We start from the raw sequence: 7,232 nt of genomic DNA on the forward strand, positions 1-7,232 counted from the left end.
ACACACAGATACACAGACACACACAGATACACACACAGACACACACAGACACACACAGACACAGACACAGACACACAAAGACACAAACAGACACACACACAGAGACACATACAGACACAGACACAGACACAGACACACAGATACACACAGACACAGACACACAGATACACACACAGACACACAGATACACACACAGACACACAGATACACACAGACACAGACACAGACACACAGATACACACACAGACACAGACACACAGATACACACAGACACAACACAGACACACAGATACACACAGAGACACACACAGACATAGACACAGACACACAGATACACACAGACACAGACACAGACACACAGAGACACAGACACACAGAGACACAGACACACAGAGACACACACACACAGATACACACACAGACATAGACACAGACACACAGATACACACAGACACAGACACACAGAGACACAGACACACAGAGACACACACACACAGATACACACACAGACATAGACACAGACACACAGATACACACAGAAACAGACACACAGATACACACAGACACACATAGACACAGACACAGACACACAGATACACACAGACACAGACACACAGAGACACAGACACACAGAGACACAGACACACAGAGACACACACACACAGATACACAGACACACACAGATACACACAAAGACACACACAGACACACACAGACACAGACACAGACACACAAAGACACAAACAGACACACACACAGAGACACATACAGACACAGACACAGACACAGACACACAGATACACACAGACACAGACACACAGATACACACACAGACACACAGATACACACAGACACAGACACAGACACACAGATACACACACAGACACAGACACACAGATACACACAGACACAGACACAGACACACAGACACACACACACGCAGACGCACACACACACACAAAATTTAAAGAAACAAATTCATGATAAAAATATAGGAGCAATATTTCACTAACCTCAAGCAGAAAAGTTTTTGTAAACTACATTTCTCGTGAAAAGTCTGCTGTCTTTTCCACACAGCTGCGAAACATTTTATATCTAAGCCCTTAAAATTTATATACATCGTGGGACCTGGCCAACAACCTTCCAAATATGGTAAAAGACGTTTCAAACAAATCCAAAGTGTCAAATCCACGACAATGGTGGGCATTTGCAACAGGGAAGCTGTCATGCTTTGTGGTGTCGGAGATATTACACTTTACAGACGCGTGTAAAGTTAGGCTGTACTGTCCACTCGGATAATCGCAACATGTGCAATTTACAGGCTTTATAGATCCTGCTGGTAGCATTTCGGACATAACACAGTAATTTCACGCGCTATAAGTGGATGCTACTGTCGTGTCTAGTTACACGCTTCATAGCGCTTGCGAGTAGCACTTCAAAATACGACTGTGGTACAACTAATCATATATATATATATATATATATATATATATATATATATATATACATATATATATATATAAACAGAACACAGTGAACTGAATGCATATATAGTATTAACAAAGAAAATATTTATGTTTATTTACTGTAGTGGCAATATTATAAAGGAATAGTACAAGAAGAGTCGTGATATATTCTATGGAAATATCCTGGCATTGAACAACCGTCTGATTCAAGAATCCAGAATGCAATGAATAAAGTAGTAGAAAATGGTTCATTTTTAAATAAAAAAGAAGAATTATAAATCGTATTCTTGCTTTCTTACTTACTTAACGCTTTTAAGGAACCCGGAGGTTCATTGCCGCCCTCCCCTCACATAAGTCCGCCAATGGTCCCTATCCTGAGCAAGATTAGTCCAGTCTCTACCATCATATCCCAACTCCCTCAAATCTATTTTAATGTTATCTTCCCATCTACGTCTCGGCCTCCCCAAAGGCTTTTTCTCTCCAGCCTCCCAACTAACACTCTATATACATTTCTCGAACGCCCGTACGTGCTACATGCCCTACCCATCTCAAACGTCTGGATTTAATTTGCCTAATTATGTCAGGTGAATATGTTAGGAGAAAATCCACAAACGATTAGGGAAAACACGGGAATTTTACTTGAAACAAGTAAAGAGATAGGGTTGGAAGTAAATCCCGAAAAGACAAAGTATATGATTATGTCTCGTGACGAGAATATTGTACGAAATGGAAATATAAAAATTGGGAATTTATTCTTTTGATAAGGTGGACAAATTCAAATACCTGGGAGCAACAGTAACAAATATAAATGATACTCGGGAGCAAATTAAACACAGAATAAATGTGGGAAATGCCTGTTATTATTCGGTTGAGAAGATTTTATCATCCAGTCTACTGTCAAAAAATCTGAAAGTTAGAATTTATAAAACAGTTATATTACCGGTTGTTCTTTATGGTTGTGAAACTTGGACTCTCACTTTGAGAGAGGAACATAGGTTAAGGGTATTTGAGAATAAGGTTCTTAGGAAAATATTTGGGGCTAAGAGGGATGAAGTTACAGGAGAATGGAGAAAGTTACACAACACAGAACTGCACGCATTATATTCTTCACCTGACATAATTAGGAACATTAAATCCAGACGTTACAGATGGGCAGGACATGTAGCACGTATGGGCGAATCCAGAAATGCACATAGAGTGTTAGTTGGGAGGCTGGAGGGAAAAAGACCTTTGGGGAGGCCGAGACGTAGATGGGAATATAATATTAAAATGGATTTGAGGGAGGTGGGATATGATGATAGAGACTGGATTGGTCTTGCTCAGGATAGGGACCAATGGCGGGCTTATGTGAGGGCGGCAATGAACCTCCGGGTTCCTTAAAAGCCAGAGAGTAAGTAAGTAAGTAATTATGTAATGTGAAGAATACAATGTGTGCAGTTCTGGGTTGTGTAACTTTCTCCATTCTCCTGTAACTTCATACCTCTTAGCAACATATATTTTCCTAAGCACTTTATTCTCAAACACCTTTAACCTCTGTTCCTCTCTCAAAGTGAGAGTCGAAGTCTTACAACCATACAGAACTTTCAGCTTTTTTGAGAGCAGACTCACCCGAATAATAACACGCATTTCCTATATTTATTTTGCGTTTAATTACATCCCGAGTGACATTTATATTTTTTAGTGTTTCTCCAAGATATTGAATATTTCCACCTCTTCAAAGGGTAAATTTCCAATTTTTATATTTCCATTGCGTGCAATATTCTGGTCACGAGACATAATCATATGCTAAAAACGTATTGTAATTGAAGAAGAACTATAATGCGAGCTATACTATAGCCTAAGACAGTCTTCAACGAAATAATTAAGAAAGTGAGTCCAACAGGCAGATGTATCTAAAAAACCTTGTAAAGTGACTGAATTGTTCAAACTGATGCCTTATTACAAGACAACAGTCGTTTATAAATTTAATGAAACGGACCATGTGCCTAGAGTTGAATTCTAAGGATGCAGACGAAAACCAGCGTGTAATCCAGAAGCATTTTTAAATTATGGTATATGTGCATTAGAGAAAATGGTCGAGAGTTTCAGCACTTATTTGATAGAGACTTTAAAACGTACCAAAACTTAGTTTGAAAATGTTTAAAACTGCGGTTATGGAAGTACATTTTATTCTTTTTTAAGGAGTAATATTAAACAAAGATTAAAAAAAGCCATTATCAGCCTCATAAATGTATTAAAAGAAAAAACAGTTTTGTTTCTTGAAGAAACTTTTATGTGATGCTCGGTTACTTTTGTTATTTCTCATGAATGAATAAAGATGGAATAATTTTTAAATTTTCCTTTTACTCAGAAAAGTGTCAGCTTCATTTTTCTCTAAAGAAAAGCTGTGAATGCTGAGCAGACTAGCAGTAATTAGTGTGTGAATTGGAAGGGCTATTATGATACACTAGAGGGGCTATTATGGTATTATGTTTACAATGAAAGAAATTGACCAATTTGATCAATTTTTTAACTTAAAGTAATTCATTAGCTCTTGAGAGATGTTTGAATTGACATGTTGGCATGGCACCTACGATGCAGTAGGCTATAAGTTAAAAAAATTACACATATAGACTTTTACTTAGTTACCTAACAATTTTAGCTTAATAGTCTTTCTTCTAACTGCTAAAATTTAAAACAACTTTGAAAAATACATTCATTACTATTAAAAAACCTATTTTAATTTATCAATACAAATTTTATCATAATTTTCTCAATCTAGTTCCTTACACAAAAAATATCTTGATATACAGGAGTTTTCTAGCATCGATAGTAAGCGATGGATATGGATATTTATTAATAATGGTTCACAAAAAGTATATAAACTTAATAAATTACAATTAACATACCTATAGGTACACGAATAGTAAATATATTCAATAAATATACATTTAATACCTCATTTTACATCATATATCTATTTCAATTTATGTTGGCTTTAACTTGCACTTACATCTAATTTTTAGTGCAAGTTTCAACCAAGCTCGTTTATTAAAAAAAAGACCTTAAAGCTTATTTACATATTATTTTTTTTAATTAACTCTACAATAAACAAGTGTACATCAATCTTTCCTGTTGCTCTATTTATCCAATATTTATATTTAATTTTTTGGTCTTCTTTTACATAATAACTTATTATTTCAAATAGGTGAGCAGATGTCGACATATTGTAAAGTACGAGTAATCAACCTGAAATAGCTGAATCGGTACATTCAATACTAGCATCGATAGTAAGCTGTTAAAGTTTCAGTAAATTGTATAAACTTTGATGGAAAAAAGAGGACATTACAAAAGTTGCTAAATATTAGTCAATCTTAATGTGTTTTCAGCGAAACTTTACAGATAATAAATCAAGAATCTGTGTGTATCACAATAGCCTTACTTCATTTATGTTTATAATATGGCCAGATTTATAGCACTGCATCAGAATAGCCCTAAAAAGGTGTATCACAGTAGTCCACACAAGACTATTGTGATACGCTGGTTTTGTTTTAATTTTATCCGTTATTACATAAGTATAAAAATTAATTTAACTCCAGATCCTTCGTATATGTCTAAAGTAGCACATGACTTATTTTTTTCGAATTTGTATGTTCTTTGATAGAAAAATAACAGCAAAAGATTGATGTTTTGCATCATAATAACCCTACTTGATCAAATATCTGTAATCTATAGGCCTAATTGGCGAGATTTTATTGCCGAAAGCTGACGAGCTGAATTACCGCTAAGCGGGCTGTTACTTGCCCAGTCACTTTTCGAACGGCACCGCACTAAGCAAAACCTGTTTCCAGGCGTACACCTGTTATTATGTCGTTTCACTAATACTTCAAGATATTAAATGATTAATACTAATATTATTAGCAGCATGACAATTTAATTATTTTTTATGAAACTTGTAATACGTATATTGAAGAAATGTCTCAAATTTATAACATTCATTATATTTCAATAAATCAATCGAAGGAACGCAGGTTTAATGAAGACATTACAAGCAAGTAACTGTCCTTCAAAACTGAAGACAAGGATTAGCTTCTTGGTCGCAGATAGCGATGTTCCGCTGACGTTTCAAAAGGATGGATTTCTCTTGTTCTGCATTAGCGGTTAATTAGCTCTCTCTATCTAAGGGTCGTTAGCTATCCTTTGAACATAGACTTTAATATAATGGGAACAAATGGAAGCTTTTTTTAATTCAGCTCATTTGCCCTCGTTTCAAGTTTCTGTCGAAAGAAAGAGAAAAATGTATTTTCTCTGCAGAACGCAAAATGAGAGCAATACGATTTTTCCATTATTGGAGGTAAATAAAGTTTTTTTTTGCTTAAAGAAAGGCGTCTTATTCATATCAATTTCTATACTGTACACATCGTTTCAGGTGGATTGAATTCTATAGAGAAGATGGTAAAGAAAAACTGGATGAACGGAGGAATTCAAGTTGCTTAAGAAACCAGATTCCTTATTATAAATGTAAGGGCCAACAGAGAAGACGTAGAAAAAGATGCGGAGACCAGAATTAAATAAGATAGAAGTGTAACAAGGAACACGGGAACTAGCAAAGAGGCGAGTGGGGAGAAAAAAGTGGAACCAGGAGTCGGGCAGTGATAGGAAGGGAGAAAGTAAGAGGAATAAGAGTGCGAGTATAAGTGGAAATCTAGTATATCCAAGTGGAAACGTGGGGAGGGGGGAGAAATATTAGAGGAAGAGAAGAAACCATTCAAAACAATACCAGCATAGATAACCCATTTATAGATTCAGTGAGTATTAGAGATAATGAAATTGAAAGAAAAGAAGAAATAAATAGGAAGAAAGGCAGAGACAGAAATAAGTCTGAGATGAACACTGAAGAAAGTACGACAACTAAGAATTTGGAAATTAAAATTTTAATAGTTACAGTGAGTGAGAGTAATGAGGAAGAAATTGGGGTAAGTGGATTATTGTGAAAGTGAAAGTGAGTGAAAATAGAAAGAGTAAATATAATAGAGAAAATGTGTTAAGAGAATTGAATAAGTGATAATAAGAAAATAGTACAAATGAAGGGTTCAGAGCCATACTGGGCCAAGCACCATTTATTAAAAACGTATGTGGCGCTTGGTCCACTATGGCTTTGAACTCTTCAAATATTGGAACAGTAAATTAATATAAGAGAAAGATAGGAGAAAAGTTCTATGAAAAAAGTAAAAATAGGGCAAATAATGAACAACATAATAGAACAAATAATTTCATTTACTTGGAGTGCTCAATTTTCTATGATAAAAGAGTAATGGAACGCAGAAAAATTCTCTCCGGCGCCGGGATTTGAACCCGGGTTTTCAGCTCTACGTGCTGACGCTTTAACCACTAAGCCACACCGGATTCCACCCCGGCGTCGGAAGAATCGTCTCAGTTTTAAGTTCCAACTCTTGGGTTCCCTCTAGTGGCCGCCCTCTACACTACGTCATAGATATCTATGAACCTAGGACCGAAGTCCACACATGTGCTGAGGTGCACTCGTAATGAGTGACTAGTTGGCCGGGATCCGACGGAATAAGCGCCGTCTTAAATCACGAAGTGATTTACGCATATCATATATATTATTATAATGTACCGAAGTACATATGATATTTCCATGCAGATATTCTGCGTCATCATACGATGAAAGAGTAATGGGACGGATTTAAGACGGCGCTTATTCCGTCGGATCCCGGCCAACTAGTCACTCATTACGAGTGCACCTCAGCACATGTGTGGACTTCG

General features: G+C 36.2%; 1 non-coding gene across 1 annotated transcript; it reads right to left on the bottom strand.

Annotated features, from left to right (window-relative positions):
• Window positions 1–6,779: 6,779 nt before the first annotated feature.
• On the bottom strand, window positions 6,780–6,851 carry TRNAY-GUA (transfer RNA tyrosine (anticodon GUA)). Its single transcript has one exon. It is a non-coding gene; the product is annotated as a tRNA-Tyr (tRNA).
• Window positions 6,852–7,232: the final 381 nt, after the last annotated feature.

Source organism: Periplaneta americana, chromosome 13, assembly GCF_040183065.1.
Source record: "Periplaneta americana isolate PAMFEO1 chromosome 13, P.americana_PAMFEO1_priV1, whole genome shotgun sequence".
NCBI classification, from domain to species: Eukaryota; Metazoa; Arthropoda; class Insecta; order Blattodea; family Blattidae; genus Periplaneta; species Periplaneta americana.